This window comes from Herpailurus yagouaroundi, unplaced genomic scaffold (genome assembly GCF_014898765.1).
Source record: "Herpailurus yagouaroundi ecotype Mexico unplaced genomic scaffold, PumYag 187, whole genome shotgun sequence".
Taxonomy (NCBI): Eukaryota; Metazoa; Chordata; class Mammalia; order Carnivora; family Felidae; genus Herpailurus; species Herpailurus yagouaroundi.
This window is the reverse complement of record NW_024412418.1, coordinates 10,808,437-10,826,771: the sequence shown is the minus strand read 5'-3', so window position 1 is coordinate 10,826,771 and position 18,335 is coordinate 10,808,437. Positions and strand designations below refer to the sequence as shown.

General features: G+C 37.2%; 1 long non-coding RNA gene across 1 annotated transcript in view; it reads right to left on the bottom strand.

Moving 5' to 3' along the window:
- Positions 1–1,044: 1,044 nt before the first annotated feature.
- The window catches only part of LOC121043527 (uncharacterized), a 267,275-nt gene continuing 249,984 nt past the window's right edge, over positions 1,045–18,335 (bottom strand). Inside the window, exon 3 of the long non-coding RNA XR_005796882.1 lies at positions 1,045–1,117. This is a non-coding gene — a long non-coding RNA (uncharacterized LOC121043527). The remainder of the gene's footprint in view (positions 1,118–18,335) is intronic.

Here is an 18,335-nt window from a genome sequence, read left to right as displayed (position 1 = left end):
TCATGCTCTGTCTCTCTCTGTCCCAAAAATAAATAAAAAACGTTGAAAAAAAAATTTTCAAATAGCAATTCAAAGTGCTGGTGAGCCAAATGGAATGGAAAATCAGTCATGATTTCAGGGTTTTGCCATGATCAATTTAAAAGCTGAGATCCTAATAAAGCTGACTTATGATAGGCTATGTAAAAGAATCCAGACACAAAAGACTACATAAATGTCACTCCGTTTATAGGAAATTTCCAGAATAAGCAAATCTGTAGAGCCAGAAAGTCGATGAGTGTTTGCCGAGGGTATGGTGGGGGGATAAGGAATAACTGCTAAGGAGCACAAGGTTACTTTTTAAGGTATCAAATATTCTAAAATTATATTATGGTGATGGCTGCATGACCTTTTATAAATACTCAAAACATCAAAGTATACACTTTAAATAGATGAATTTTATGGTATATAAATTATATCTGGATAAAAGTTGTTAAAAAAGAAAGATGATTTGCTACATATAGATATTGATAAAGGGCACTTTATAGTAAAAAGAGTAATCAAAAAGCATTAAAAATAAACATACATAAATACATAAATATATGAGAGAAGTCAACCTAAGATTTTATCAAAAATTTCCAATTAAAATTTAGGCCTGAAGTTCAGTACACACTTTGTCTAATTTGAATTGGTTTTCCTCTTTCAAGTCTTTAGTTAAGGTTACTTGAAAAGAGAATCTGAAATCACAAAAGAAAATCAATACCACAGTTGACCAAGGCCAGGGTCAATAATACTGCCCACATTTGAGTGCAGTGAGGGAAAACAGCATTCATTAGTCATATAATAACTACATGGCCTCCTGCTTATCTCAGAAATTCCTCCAAGGAACACAGCCATTTCCCACCTATTATTTCCTATTGATTTTCACCATCTGCCAAGAGGCAGAGAAGGAAGAGGAATTTCAACAGAAGAAGGTAAGACCAGAGGAGCACCAAAGGAGTGGGAGCACTGCATACCCCTTAGATGTAATGGCAGATGGGCATGCAAGGCTTTCAATTCATAACTCACTTTTTTGTGTATTCAATTCTCTGACTCCAAGTTGGTCCTGTGACAGCTGGTATTCCATTTTCTCACCTGAGACCTATAGTCAAAAGAAGTGGAAGGGAGATTGTTCACTGAGAATCCCATCATCATCATCATCATCATCATCATCATCATCATCATCATCTTGTTATTGTTGTTATGATGATGACTGGTATATATGCAAATACCATCCCAATCCCAGCTCACTCTTTTGTACAATGATTGATTTTCATCAGGGAGATCTCCCCCAAGTAGCCAAGGTTCCCTGAGGAGCCCCTAGATACCAAGAGGTAGAACCAGTTTCTTTTCACATGTAATGAGACATAACACATGTGGTATTTATTGAGTGCCAAGTTCTGTTGTAAGTTCTTCAGGTGTATTAACTCATAATTCTCAGAACAACTCCACATGGAAGATATTTTAATTACTGCCTCCATTTTATAAATGAGAAACTGATGCAGGAAGTTTAGGAAGTAGTAGAAGATCACCTAGCTATGAAATGGTAAAGGGAAACTTGAACAAAGGCAGTCTGGTACTGAAGTGCTTAAGCATAACCACCATGCAAACTGCCTTCATAAGAGAGGAAAGCTTTTTCAAAGGTGAACGTTTTGTCCTGAACTTATATTGCTCACATATAGCCAAAGTGAAGTAGAGGTAGGGATTTTGATGACTCTCATTTCCTAAATCATGCAATTTTATCCCACAAAGTAGAGGAAGATGGAGAGAAAGAACCAGGGATGGATATTGAGAAGGAATGGAAGGGTGGCAGAAACAAATACTGGATAGGAAGATCGGGATGCCCTGGAAGAAACTGCCAGACTTCAAGAGGTTACAAAAGAAAGTGTTTATGCAGGATCTCATCATGGAAACAATACTGTCTTAAAAGAACTATAAAATCCCTAATTTGAAAACAGAAATCAGGGTGAATCCTGGAGTGTGCTTGTTAGCCTCAAATGTTTGTATCAACCTGTTTAATATTATGGTTCCTTAGTCTCAATATAAAATGCAGCACTTAGTGTGTGGAAGCATTATGCTAAGTGCCATTTGATCAACAGTTACTCTTTTGAGTCCTCTCAACTACCCTACAAGAAAGCGCTAACATATTAAGAATAAACATGAATGTAGTAAGTCCATGCCTGTTCTAAGCACATCACAAACTCATGTAACTCACACAACAATACTTTGAGAAAGAAACTCTTCATTTTATTATCCTCATTTCACAGATGAAGAAACTGAGGCAATGAAAATTTAAGAAGATTGTCCAAGTTCACATGGTTACTATGAGGTAGATCCAAGGTTTGAACCAAGCAATCTGACTCCAATCTGTGCGGTTTACCACTGAACTATATTGCTTCTGCATAGCACTCTGCTGGCTATTTTCCAAATGTTATTAACAATTACACTAAGCCAATTTTACAATCTAGGAAAATGAGCCTTAGAAGAGTTATGATATTTCACCAAGGTCACTCAGATAGTGACTGGCAGATCTGTATTTTGAACTCACGTCTCTTAAATACCAGTACCCTCACTCTTAAATATTAAGCAAGAATCATAACCTGCAAGATTCACAGAGAGAAAACAAAGTTACAAGAGAAAGAAGGCACAGAACTTAGATCAAAGCTTTAACTAAAAGACAACATGACCTTACTCTTAAAAGCAAATGCCAATCTCTCCTAGGCTCCTATGGAAAAAGTCCAGCATGGAACTAATGTTTCAGTCCCTAAACATGAATAACCCCTCTCCTCCATCAGAATTCCAGCTACCTACCTCTAAGGGGCTACAAGCAGTCGGGTGTAGGTCACTACCGTTCTTAGCACCTGAACCCATCTTGTTCTGGGAATGGACCACCCTCCATTACTTAGTGACTTCCCTTTTTGACCAATTCAGCTTTGTAAGGAAATATCCACCTTGCAGATCATTTGTTGGAAGGTGGTATTGTTCAATAAGTATCTCTTGATTAAGGATTAAATGAATGCTAAAGTTGTTGAATGGATCAAATTAGATAAAGCCTACAGAGCACTTAGTTCCGTACCTAGAATATAGAGACTGCTCGATAAATCGTAGTGGCTGTGCTACTACTATTCTCATTGCTAGTACATCATTTTTGGTTTTGGCTATTGCTAATTATCAAGGGACAGAGAAAACATAGATACACAGTAAAGCCCCAAAAGCAAGCCCACTCATTGGAAAGAATTCATAGAGGAAAAAAGGGAAATCATTTTCCTGCCTCCTAAGAGAGTGACTAAAAGACTTAGGAAGGGATGACTACAATTTAGCATGGCATATAGCTGTAATTCAGTGTCTCCCAGGTGTGAGTAAGACTCATTATAAGATTTAGATTGGTTTTATACATGCAAGTCCACTGAAAAAAATGATTTACTTCAAATAATAGTTCAGTAGACTATTATTTGGTTTAATTCCACTGCCCTAGTTATTATTTTAGTTACAATAGATGATTATAGAAATTTCAGAAAATTCAGATAAAATGAAAGAAATTAAAATCACATATGAATGATGTTTTCATATGTGTATGCATATATACATACACATACATACACATATACATATACATACACAGATGGTCCCTGACTTACAATGGTTAGACTTAAGATTTTTCACCTTCATGATGTTGAAGAAGCAATATGCAGTCAGCAGAAAGCATACTTCCAGTTTTCATTTTGATCTTTTCAAAATTAAGTGGTAGGCTAGCAATTAAGGCTAGCAATTAAGTGGTAGGATCCCCTCTCGTGATGCTGGGCACTGGCAGTGCGTGGCAGCTCCCCGTCAGCCACACAATCAGGAGGGTAAACAAGCATTGCACTTACAACCATTTGGTACCCAGACAACGATTCTGTTTTTCAGTTTCAATACAGTATTTAATACATTACACAAGATAGTCACTTGTGTTAGATGATTTTGCTTGACTGTAGGCTACTACAAACGCTCTGAGCATGTATAAAACAGGCTAGGCTAAGCTATGATGCGTGGTAAGTTAGGTGTATTAAATGCATTTTTGACTTAAGATATTTTCAACTTATGAGTTTATTGGGATATAATCCCATCATTAAGTCAAGGAAGATCTATATATAGTTTGGTGTCACAATTTAGCATTCAGTATTACTAAACTATTTAGTAGTCAGTTATATCTAGTATTACTAAACTATTATTTGAATAATTTAGGGGCCATATATATAAAAGATATCTATCTTTCATAGATATATATCACTTTTAGATATATATATATATATATCACTTTTATATATATTCACATTTTTTTCAGAATTTTCCTATCAAATATGTATGCATATTTCTGTATTCCCTCTCTGTATACATATACATACACACAAACATACCCATATACTCTATTTTAGAGCTGCCTGCTTTCGTGGTTCTTAATAACTCTTGTGTATATAGATCCTTAGACCTCCTTGCTATTAGCAAGCATCTGATCCAGAATAAAAAGTAGCAAGGCTTTCAGAACACTATAGGAAACATTTATTTTTCTGACCACTCACTAACCTTTCCCCATTCTTAGTCTGTGAGCTTCAGGTAAGGCATCACTCCTATTTCCTGACAGGGAGCACATTAGCCAGTCTCAGCCAATCAGCAAAAGGAATTCCCTTGCCACTATGACTGGTTCAGGAAGACTGGACATATGACCCACATAAGTACAATCAGAGTGAAGCTCAGGACTAGTTTAAGAGTTAACCTCTTCACTCTCAGACTTGAGGCCACCATATTGAGTGTGTACAAAAGAAACCAACACAAGGCAGTTATGATGAGAGTTGGTGAAAATCTTAAGAATGATGGTAATTTCTAAACCCCTAGATAAATATCTGAGCAATGTAAACTCTGGCCTCCTCAATTACATAAGTAAATAAATTCCTGTTCTTAATTTAGCTGATGTGAGCAAAGTTTTGCTTATGGGCAAGAGAAATCATCTTAACTATTACAAGCACAAATCATAGAAACCAAATTTGAGTTTTAGTCCCAATGCCCTCCTTTTGTTTCTTTTGCTTCAAAGTAAATTCCTTTTTGGTATAAACCAAAGGGAGTCAACATACTCGGACTTATTAGGCCAACCAAGAACACATGGTGTATTACAACAAATCATCCCATTTGTCTCCTGTTAGAAAAGCCCTTCCTTCTGTATGTTTCAAATACCTTTCTGTGCCATGAGTTTCTAAATGCCAAAAGTTGTTCAAATTCCTCAAGTTCAACAAGCAAATAGAAACTAAAATTTTGGTGAACATCAGAAAACCTTACACCTGGATTATAAAAGTTCTCTCATGAGGTGGTTGCCCTTGGAAAAGAGATTTGTGGTTCAATACAATAAAAAGTTATTTCCCCACCTGTCCTCATCAAGCTTAATGAATACCTTACACATAAAACACCCCTTTTTATTACTGCATTCCATGTTCTGGTGGAGATCAGACTCCTCCAGCACATCAAAATGGTGCCCCCCATCCCCAGGCAGAGTACAATGATATTTCCAGGCATCATTGCCATGGGCAAATATGGCAGAGCCCTTCCCAAATGAAAAAAAAAAAAAAACTTTGTATCAAAGGAAGTAGGAGACTATCTTTGAAAACTAGAGCAAAAAATTTAATAACAATGTAGTCAGATATATTCAAGAGGCATACTGATCAAATATACACACTGTTTTAAAGCATTTATGTTTTGAAGGGAACACTTTATATCTATTTTTAAAACCTTGTTATGTTCTGTAATTTCCATAGCCTGTCACACCCATAGCAATTTATCTGCACCTCTCTTGTGGGATTTATCATTTGCTACTTTTAGTACCATTACATGTGTATAAGTCTTATCTCTTCTACAAGAATGCAGACTCCTTGAGGGGAGGGATCTTCTGTATCCTTATATCTCAGACATGACATAACTTGGTAGCTTGTAGATACTGAGCCTTCCATAAATATTAGAAACATGAAAAAAAATGTTTAAGTGTATTTTTTAAAAGCAGAATAAACCTGGATGGAAACAGAAAGCTTTTTTTCACTTGTTAAAGGAGACTGTGTTATAAGGAACTCATAAAAGTAAATAAAGAATTGTAGCTCAACTCAGATTTCAGTGAAGAAATTGGTTCTCCATAGACACTCAATCATTCATTCATACATATAACCTCATTCATCAACTGAACTAATATCTATAAAAGCTTCTGATAAAGTTAAGAATAGAAGGAAAATTAGAGCAGATTACTTCTATGGAAAGATGGAAAATTGGTCTGCTTTCCCAGATCTCAGTGCTTTATGCAGTCAGTGACATCGTGGAATTTATTTTATCACTCTTCTTGCTTAATTAGGACGTAAGAGAAAGGTAGGAGGATAAGAGTAGACTATTTTCAAATAAAAAGTGGTTTTTCCCCAGCAAGTTGTAAAAGGAAATCAAAGAGTTTCTGGTTTGTTTGTTTTTGTGGTAGGAAAATTGAAATCTAGACAGAAAAAAACCTAAAAGAAGAAGAGAAAAGGCTGAAGGGAGAGAAAGAAGAGAGAGATTAGTAAAAGTTCTCTAAATTTTCAAAGAACGAAAGACAGAATTAAGAGTGAGTCCTGGAAAGACTTCTGACATGGGATCAAAAGATATCATGTGGACAAAAGAAGTATTCCTTTCAAATCTAGTATTTATCCTAGATTAAAATAGTCGAAATTAGTGGGAAGTGAGGAACATGTTGTACCTTGTTCATTGGTTTCATTCAAACCTAGTTCTAAAATACATAAATAGTTTAATACATTGATATCTTCAAGTCTATACTTTTCTACTAGAAAATGTGGCAGTATTTATTATTTTACCTTGCTCACATTCAAAAAGAAATTATTAGATCCAGGTATAATGGAATTATTCAAATAAAGTATAAAACAAGAGGCCAATAATAGCGCTAGACAAATAGGAGATCCTAAAATGTTAGTCAATGAGTAATTAGTTATAAAGAATACTTTCCTGCCAGCTATACCTCAAATAAATAAATAAATAAATAAATAAATAAATAAATAAATAAATAAAAAATAAAAATAAAACCTACACAAAAGTTTTGGGAGTTTTTCTAATACAATTATTAAAAAAATGTTAAAAAAATTTCCTTTGAGTTTTCTCCCATTCATATAAATAAATATAAAATCACATATCCCCCAGTAAAATATAAAGAGTAAAGGAATAAATACATAATATTATCCAAGCAGAATCCTCAGCTCTACAAATGGCAGGTAGATACATTTGTGTTCAACGAAATGACTGCATTTTAAATTCATTCTGATAAAAAATAAACAAAACTTCTTCTATTTTTCTGTTTAGGTGGTATCCCAGTCCACAGTCCAGGCATACAAAAGAAACTCTGTTTTTCTACATTAACATAATTTATCTTTCAAGAACTGGATAATATCTTGAAATCCTCAGTCAATTTGATGTTTCTTCTTTTTTCTCCCTGGGGAAGCTTTCAAGTTCCAGATAGGGTTTATATAGGCTGCATGAGTCAAGGTGATGGATTCTGTCCCTTGTTGCCATTGTTCCATGTAGGCATTGATTGATAAATCCATCATCCTTTTTGTCTTTGGTTGTAGGTCCACACAAGTAGCTACAGAGCGATATGCCTCTCTTCCATTTACAGGAACCCTGTAGGTACAGTCTTTGCTGCTTTAGTGCAATGCTTGGTGTTAGAGAAACCATTTTGCTTCTAGTTCACTTTGGGGTACTCTCTGAGGCTTTGGAAAGACCCCATTGGGTTTGACTCAACAAGCATCTGGGCATCTGCTGCTTCAAAGAGTTCAGCTTAGTTTCTATTCTAGAAAAGATGGTCAGGGTAATAGGAAGGATGGGACTATGGAATGTGCAGAGTCAGCAGGGGAGGTAGAGCACTTTTCCTCTGTCTCATTATGTTTCTCCAAACATTTTTTTGTGGGCTTGGAGCCCTCTCAATTCTCTTAAGTGCTTTAGGCTGTAAACCAATGCCAAGAAGAGATTGGCAGGCTATTTTTTTTTTCTTTCTGGCTTGCTACATCCTTCTCCAGAGGCAATGGCCTAGGACGCCCTAGCTGTTTGAATAAGAAGAAAGTTCAGAAGGATGGAATTATCAGAAGGGGAAGGGAAAAAAATTGTTTAATATTTCAAACTTTCCCAGGAAATAGGAAAAATGTCTTTGAGGTTATATGGAAGAAAATTAGCATAAAGTTGAGGTCAGGTGGAAGAAATTAGCATAAATTAGAATAAAGTACTCTGATTTTGCTGATCTCTCTGCCTCCAAGCAATCTTCTAGAACTGAACTTTGAAACTCTTTCAAATAGAAAAACTTGCAACAAAAGCTTTCTATCCTATACCATATTCTTCTATAGACTTCATGATATACCCTGAAATATCTTTAGGGGTAAATCTTTGTTTTCTTCAATAGATCTCACTATTAGAAATTGAACTTTTCTCTCTGTGAAATATATCCAAGATCAACAACTGGTCATCCTTGCCTTGCCCTTGGAAGTCTTTCTTTTTTTTTTATTGAAATTTATTGTCAAATTGGTTTCCATACAACCCCCAATGCTCATCCCAAAAGGTGCCCTCCTCAATACCCATCACCCACCCTCTCCTCCCTCCCACCCCCCATCAACCCTCACTTTGTTCTCAGTTTTTAAGAGTCTCTTATGCTTTGGCTGTCTCCCTCTCTAATCTCTTTTTTTTTTCTTCCCCTCCCCCATGGACTTCTGTTAAGTATCTCAGGATCCACATAAGAGTGAAAACATATGGTATCTGTCTTTCGCTGTATGACTTATTTCACTTAACATAACACTCTCCAGTTCCATCCACGTTGCTACAGAGGGCCATATTTCATTCTTTCTCATTGCCACGTCATATTCCATAGTGTATATAAACCACAATTTCTTTATCCATTCATCAGTTGATGGACATTTAGGCTCTTTCCATAATTTGGCTATTGTTGAGAGCGCTGCTATAAACATTGGGGTACAAGTGCCCCTATGCATCAGCACTCCTGTATCCCTGGGTAAATTCCTAGCAGTCCTATTGCTGGGTCATAGCGTAGGTCTATTTTTAATTTTTTGAGGAAACTCCACACTGTTTTCCAGAGCAGCTGCACCAGTTTGCATTCCCACCAACAGTGTAAGAGGGTTCCCGTTTCTCTACATCCTCTCCAGCATCTATAGTCTTGGAAGTCTTTCTAAGTCATACAGATAAAGTTCTTTTCAAACTCCTTAATAAATTAATCCCTTCCAAACCAATGTCATATATTCAGCTATTTATAAACTCTTTAGAGTTTATAAATTGTTTCACAAAGAAAGTGTCACTAAAAGTCAGACAATGTCTACGTGTGTCTCTTGTATCGTGCAATATCAGAAATTTCTTATTGATTTGGTCATTTTGTCCCACATTAATTACAATAAAAATCCAAACTTGCACTCATCTGGGACGACTATAAATAGCTTGATGAAGCTATGATTTATAGATTAGTGAATGTTGCCTTTTATTTGAAAATAGTTCAAACATTTCAACAGCCCATAAGCCTCTAACAGTGTGTACAAATCATCCATCTGGACTGCCTTTGTGCAGTGACCATGCATCATTTGTGGATCGGCAACATGGCTTGTGCACTTTCCTTATATTTTGGTCATTTTCTACTTTTAGGAGTCTTGCCATTCCAAGGTAGAGCTAGGGAACTTGCATTACCAGATTTCACTGCTACTAGGGTACAGATATGTGACGTGGATTCTGCCACTCACATGTACCTGAGCACAGCTGGGTTCCGAGGGAGATGACACACTTCCGAGCACGTAGGAATTGATATTCTGGCAACTGTGGTGAGAGAGACACTTGGTTCCTTACAGATAACAGTGGCAGAGCTCCTGGCATCCAATCATAGAGCATCATAGGCTGAGTAATGATGAGGTGGCATTTTCCCTGCTAAAGGTCCTTTAGTGGGACTAAGAGTTCTTAGTCCCTCAATTGGTTGGTGATTCAAGAAACTAGTTCTCATACCCTCCTGGAAAGTCATAAGTTACAAGTAACCTTTTATAAATTCCTTTTCTGGCTAAACTACATGTCGTTTGCAGTGCAAAACACTTTTAATTTTTTTTTTTTAACGTTTATTTTTTTTTTTGGGACAGAGAGAGACAGAGCATGAACGGGGGAGGGGCAGAGAGAGAGGGAGACACAGAATCGGAAACAGGCTCCAGGCTCTGAGCCATCCGCCCAGAGCCTGATGCGGGGCTCGAACTCACGGACCGCGAGATCGTGACCTGGCTGAAGTCGGCCGCTTAACCGACTGCGCCACCCAGGCGCCCCTGCAAAACACTTTTATAGTTGCTGAACAAATAAATAATTAATCATACAATATTACACATGTATGTAAAAAAAAAAGTTAATCTCATTTATGCTGACACGTTAACACTGTTACTAAGATTCTAAGAGGGGGAGTCAAAAAGCAAATATTCAAAACACTAGCATTTGCCACATAGTCCAGGCAACATGGTGACCCAATATTAGTTGGCTAATAGATTTTTCACTTCTTTTTTTCATGTTTATACTTTTGGTGCATCTATTTTTGAGTTATTAAAAGAAGGAGTGTTTACAGGTAGTTTTTATTGCTGGTGATTCATTTTAATACAGTTCTAAGGAAGATGAAATGGGGCTGCCTAATACAATTACTCTAAACACTAAAGGCACACATTGTGTGAGCAATTACTGATGACTTTCCATGTACAGTGGGTAGCAAAGATGAAATGCATAAAATGAGTAATAGGAGATAGTCCCAGTTATCGAGTAGCTCACACGATTGCCATTTCCCTAGAATAAAAATTATATCCAAATGAGAAGTTCTCATTGTATTTCCATAATTTCTATTCATCCCTCAAATCAATTGTTCTTTCCTTGAACATTATTTATTACTAAGGCTATCCAAGGAAAATAACTATTCTGTCCCTGTAGGACTCATTGGGAGGACTGAGAACTATTGCATCCTATTTAAAAGCATTATTATACTGCTCCCATGGACCACATTGACATAGCAAATGTTCTTTGGGAAAACAACCAGTTGAATCACTTATATATCTCCAACAATGACTACGTGCCTTGTGAGAATGCTAGAGCCAGCTACCCATCCTACACTCATCCTAACAAAGCTATGCTTCGTGGTATCAATAACTAATTACATTACAGTTCTGCCTCAGTAACATAGATTGATAGTTTCATTATACCATTTAATTAGAACTGTTTTTAATTTATCAGGAAGAATTGGTATAATTGGTGAAAGAACAGCTGTTGCAGGTCACATGGAAACAATATGGTTGAGTAACAGAAACTGGCAAACTTGGCTGGGAAATCCAAGTGGCATTTAAGTCTTTTGGAATGCATAATGTGGAGGGAAAGGAAGTCTGCTATCTGTCATATTTCATCTAATCAACACCTCTGAACTTTATCACTAGCGTTACTGGTGCGGGATGCATGGACACCAGCAAGAAGTACTTTGCAGAACCAAGGTCCACTGTGGCTCAATAAATTCTATTTCCCCAAAACAGGGTATCATCTGAGTTTCAAGGGATCTGAACGAGAACTTTCATCCCTTAATGTAGCTGCTTCTTAGATAGTAAGTGCTAATTTTCTTGCATTGTCCAAACTAGTAGCAGATATAACATTTTAGTTTATTAAAGGAATAACTGGTATTAGACATATCATACTCTAGCCTGATTTCCTCTTTAAGGATGGACCCCTCTTCTATTACTCAGGGTTCTCCAGAGAAACAGAACCAATGCGGTATATCTGTGTGTGTGTGTGTGTGTGTGTGTGTGTGTGTGTGTGTGTGTGTGATAAAAAAATTATTAAGGAATTGACTCATGCAAATGTGAAAACTAGCAAATCTGAAACCCACAGCGTAGGCCATCAGGCTAAAAACTCAGGCAAGGAGTTGCTGTTTAAGTCTTGAGTCTGAAATTTGTAGGTCAGGCTAGCAGGCTGGAAATTCACGCAGGATTTTTATGTTCTGATTTAACACAAAATTTCTTCTCTGAGAGAACCTAATGTTTGCTCTTAAGGTCTTCAACTGATTGGATGAAACAACTCACATTACTGAGAGCAATCTACTCAAATTCAACTTATTATAGATGTTAATGACATTTATAAAACATACTCACACCAATATCTGGACAAGGTTTTGACAGATATCTGGACAAGGTTTTGACCAAACAACCGGGCACCAGAGCTTAGCCAAGTTGACATACAATTTAACCATCATACCTATTAACAAAGAAGCCTCCCAAGGTTCTTTCAGACTTCTGTCCACCCTTAGCTTTCTAAGACAAGAATGCCATGTTTCTACATGAATGTTATCTTTCTGTCTTCATGTTCACAAGGAACACATAGTTGATCAATTATGGTACTCTTTTCCACTGAGTTCAGAAATCTTCTCAACCCAATGCTCCAAAATGCCACTTCCATTTTACTAAAGCTAGCATGCAAAATAAGTGTATTGACTCGCCCTTCTTAAGCAATTTAGTCACCGTGTGCTTTTAGCTTTTGTTTCTCTCCTGATTGTCACAATACAATTGTAAGCTGGATACTGAATATATAAGAATCATTCCAAAAGAGACTGTAGTCAGAGATTAATGCAAGAAAAGAAACAATGGAAACACAAAAATCCAACCCTGGTACAACAAGAGGTCCAGAGGATCCAAATGATAACATCTCATAAGTCAAATAATGCATAGGGCAGTTAACTAAGTGTAAGGCAGTGGGAGACTTAGGGAGGTGCTCCAGTTAATGTCAAGAGTGAAGACTTAAAACTTCATGGACCAAAGGGGACGAGACTTATGCAAAAGAGGATTTCCATGGCAAACCCAAGATGAGTGGATGGGGAGGATATTCTGAGTTTGAGAAGGATACATCCTGGGCTTTAAAATTGTGTTATTCCCAGTGGAGGAGCCACTAATAGTGGTTAGTAGAAAGGCTACAACCAATGCTTCTTTACAACACAGCTGGGAAGACACTAAGCCTGGTTTTAAGGCTTCCTAGTCAAGAAGAATGAGTATTATGATACAGTGCAGGCTTCTGCTGCCAATGCAGAGTTCAGTCAGGAATCCTCTGGAAAATAGCATAAGAAGGCTGATCAATATATGAGTCTGAAACCGTGGCTTTAATTGTCACTTCAGGTCCACTGCACTGAATTTTATTGGGTTTGACTGATCTTTTATCAATATTGTATACAATATTATCTTTTATACTCATCTTTATCTTTTGCTTCTTTATTTCTCCTCAGGACCTGAACAATCACCAATCTCATACAATCAAAATACCACATTTATCTTACAGCATCTCCTTCATGCTCACTGTCAAAACAGCAAATCCTATAACCTTTCTCCATTCCTTTCCCTCGTCCCCTATCCTTTCTGTTCATTTATCCTTTTTTACCTGCACTTCTCTGTAAAGATCTCTTTACAGACCTCCTAGCCTCCCATTCTTGCCATCTGACACAATTTCTGCCCCTTCTAATAGATCAGAGAACCTTAAAGCATGGTTCTGCTAATGTTGCTTCTTTCATCAAAGGCTTTTGATAAGTCCTATAACCTTATAGTGTAAAATCCAAATTCTTTAATTTAATATTCAGTGTCTCCCATAACCTAACCCAGGCCATCTTTGCAACATTGTCCTCAGCCAGTCTCCTATTTTGAAAAATATAATCCAGAAGACTGTGCTACTTGCCATTTCCAGAAAATGCTTGGCATTGTTCATTTGCATGCCCTTCCATATGTGTTTTGCCTACTGGTTGGTTTCTATTTCTCTATTAGTTCATTCTTCAAAATCAGCTATAAAACTATTTCCTTTACAATGAATTCTCATTCTTTTCAATGAACTACTATATCACATGTAACAAATAGCATTTTACCATAGTTACCTCAAAAGAGACTGTATTTCCTTACCATATAAACTCGTGAATGATAAGAATCATTTTTTCACTCACTTTTTTTTTCCAACAGTGTCTTTCACACATTAGATGTACACTGTATGTTTGGTAAGTGGAATAATACACTGAAGAGTGAATCAATCCTTGGAGCAAGCTCATTCTCAGTCATCTCTCATAATCCATGTGAATGAAAGATTGGCTTAATCAGAGATGATTACAATCTCAAACAAATCCCTCAACTTCACAGTATACACCGCTCTAGCAAATCTTTTTTTCCTGAAGCAATTTACAAGTAGCAAAAAACTCAACAGGAGTTGCTTCCTTCACTCTATACACAGTCTCATTTATTCTTATATTATTTCATTCAGCTAGCATTTGCTGTGTTTTTAATGTATTCCAGGCCTAATGTTAGATTCTAGAATCACAGAGAACATAGTTCCTGTCTTCAAGGGCTTTCAATGGGGATGATTGAAAAGGTCAACTATCATAATTATGGTAGAGTATGACGAGGTGTCTAACAGAGAAATACGGATGGCCTTGGAAGGCAAAGGAGGGGCACCTAAGCCAAATCAAAATTCAGTGACGATTTCGCCGAGACAGCAGTATCTCTGCTGAATTGTTAAGGGAAAAGAGAAGTTATATAAATGAACACGTTTGAAGAAGGCAGCCCAGTGAGGAGAAGAACTGCATATGTGAGAGCACAGAGGCGTGGGTGAACAGGACGGGCTTTAGGATTTACAAGCAGTTGACTCACAGAAAACAACACTAGAGTGGGTTCGTTTCCTATGGCTTTTGTAACAAATTACTACAAACTTGGTGCCTTAAAACAGAATAAATTTATTTTCTCACAATTCTTGAGGCCAGAACTTGGAAACCAGTTCACTGAACTGAAGTCAAGGTGTCAGCAGGACCATATACCCTCTTGAGGCTCTAGGGGAGAATCTAAGGTATTCCTTGCTTCTTCCAGATTCCGGTGGTTGTTGGCATTCTTAGTCTTGTGTCCACATCATTCCAATGTTTGCCTCAGTTGTCACAAGGTCTCATCTTCATATGATGGTCTAATCTCACTCCGCTTTTCTCTTATGAGGCTATATGTGATGATATTTAAGGCCCGCCTGGATAATCCAGGATGATCTCCTCACCTCACGATCCTCCACTTAATCATATCTGCAAAGACCCTTTTCACCCCCAAATGCAGTAGCATCTACAGTTTCAAGGGAACAGAATGTGGACATACCTTTGGGGGGAGCCATTTTCAACCTACCATATAAGTCTTATGAAATGCCTTGTATGCTAATCTAGCAGGAATATCCATAGGCAAACAAATGGAGAAAAGTCATAAGGCAATGCATGCCCCCAAATACATGGAACCACAGGTAAAATGCTGAAATATAAATATCTAAGGTTCATATTTCTCCAAAGAAAGAAATCAATTAAATTTTAGCAATACTTTGATATGGGTTTGGAGTAAAAACAGAGTCCCTGAAGGTCTGAGGCAGCAACAACCTCTTTAGGCATAACAAAGAGGAAACATTGTTTTTGATGCTCCAGAAAAGGAATGGAAGATGAGACAGAAGTGATAGATGAGTGGAGTTAGGGGAGAGAGAGAAGCCAAGATTACAGTCAAGGCTGTGTATCCATCAAGATACTCTAAAGAATACAAGAACAAAGATGTAGTACAGGAATTCGATTTTAGACAATTTTGGCAGAAGCTGAGAAAGTGAATAGCTGGAATTGATGAACATTATCACTTCTGGGAGAAGCTCTTGGCTCCTCAGTGGGCCCATGGACAGTGGCCTGGTGATGGGCCTGGGGCCACAGTTACCAACAGAGCCAGCAGTTAGAAAGACAAGCTGGGATGCTCAGGGCACCCCTTTATCTACATGTCACTGTCTAACCATAACAACTTTCTGAGAGCAGTGGTTTCCACTTCACTTCCACCTTCTAAATCCCATGTAATTTTTCTTTTGACAAACTCTTATTCCCTGTTACTTTCTTTTGCTTTGCTGAGTAACAAAAAAAGGTGTTTTGTTTTGTTTTGTTTTTTGTTCGTTTGTTTGTTTTTTAGTGAGCCAATAATGGTTAGAGTGAGGGAATCCCAGTCTTAGCCCAGTGGACACAACATATTCCAGTGGAGCCTATAAAATATGCACAAAGGAACTCCAAATCTTTGATAAAGTCCAGGTTCACAAATAGTTTCCTGGGGTGAAATAAGACAGCACAGATATCATGTGTGAAAAAGACACTAGGCAGAGAAAATCCCGGAAACAGAACTCCCTCCTCCAGATTCACCAACATCTCAGAGTGTTGAGCTTCGGCAAACCACAGAAGATTTAAGCTAATCCACCTTGATCTTGACAGAAAAAAAGGCTCCTTTCTGACTAGGCGTATGATAATTTATCCAAGTCTGTAAGTTAGGGCTTTATAGACAGATACAAGATGATTCTAAGATTCACAGTAATAAATCTTTGGAAAGACTTTGACTTCTCCCCCAAATCTTCTTTCTTTATTTTGTTAATTTATTTTGACTTGATGCAAGTCAAATTTATTTTGACTTGTTAATTTTTTTTACTTGATTTATTTTTTATTGAGTCAACCTGTTAGACTGACTTCAAAGTCTCAGATCTTTAGTTACTTTCTGACACCCATAGGCCAATCCTACCCCTGCCTCCTAATGGGAAAATCTCTTCTGAGCTCACAAAAAGGAAAGTTAGATCATCAATTCCTAGTGTCATCTATTACAATTCATGCTGCAAGAAGCAGTCCCAGAAAGTGTGCTCACCAGGTCTTTGTTCAAGTACACATGTGATTGGTGTCCTTGAAAACACAGTGTGTACCCGATGCCCTTAAAGCCCATCTGAATTCTCATAGGGGCCAGCCAGGTGGTCTTCATATTTGAAGATAACTCAGAGAGTCACTTCACTTGTGAAAAAGTCAGCTTCTACCAGTCAACAGACTCAGTCTGCATGTATGAGGGTGAACCATAAACAGCAGTGACATAAGTAAATCCATCTTATTATCAGTAAAAAAATATAGATACTATTTTTTTTTTACTAACTGACTTTACAAAATACTTTTGCAGACAGTTGTGTGTTATAACAGTCCCTCAAAATGGAGGATAAAAATTGTTATTCCCTTATTAACCTTACCTAAACTGGGGAAAGAGACATCAAGACTCTCCCCTAATACAGCATAATGAATGAGCATCAGAGCAGACCCTGAATTCTCTCCACTCTGCATCTGAATGGACATATCTATCCTTTCAAGAGTTGAAAAGAAATTCTCAGGAAATAACCACATTCAATTTCACAGTATTATCAGGAGAGGAAAAGAGAAAACATGTTTCTCCTCCATTATAAATAGAAAAATAAAGTCCTATACAAAGTAAGTGCTCAAAGATGCATAGCCAGTCAGATACAGATAAGTGAGACCTCAAGACTTAGCATCCGAGCTTCTTCACAGATTCTTAATCCTAACCACATCAGAGAACAAGAGGGAAATGTGGAAGGCAAGAAGACATTCCCTCTAAAGTAAGCAGCCCTTATACCCGGCCTCAGGCAATTCCATGATCTTAGCTTTTAATTTGTAACTTAAAAAGCCTAGTCAGCCAAATGACATTGATTTTATTGCATATTCCAAGATATCATAAGGATAATTAATCTCCTTAAAAACAATACAGTCTGTTGTATCTCCAGAGAAGCAAGGGGCTAAGTTTGTTCTTGGTGAATTACACCCAACGGGTACCACTAACCTTCAAATGTGCTACTATATTATTTAACTTTTAGACAGTTTAATACAGTTCCTGATTATTAATATGATTTTAATATCTGATAGTGCAAAAGGGTAATAATGTTGTAGAGCTAAGACAAGTGAAAAAGATAAAATTAACTCACTGCTGGTGAGTGATGCTAAAAATACACATTTTTACTTGGTTCTAACTTAACAATTCAGAAGAAAAAATAGCCAATCAATCAGAGAGCCAGAAAAAAAGGGGGATTGACTAAATTATCTTTTTGTCCCCATATAATTCAATAAAATTGAGATATGAAGGTGTTTCAATCATCCAGAGGAACAGGTATTTATATACCAAGTATTTGCTGAGCACTTACTGTGTACAAGGCCCTGGACTAGGCATCCAGGCTCTAAAACCCCCTTTTCTCAAGTGTTTACATTTTCCCTGGTGAGTCAGATGGGAAAGGAAAAGATCACACTCTGCTACATGCCACAATAAATATATGTACCAAGTATCCTGGCTTTTTCTTCCTGGATAAGCCCAGGATATCACACAGAAAAGGTACACGCAGATGAAGGAGATCAGTTTCCTTACCTAAGAGAAAGGAAAAGAAAGAGGAAGGGAAGAGGTAAAAGAGGC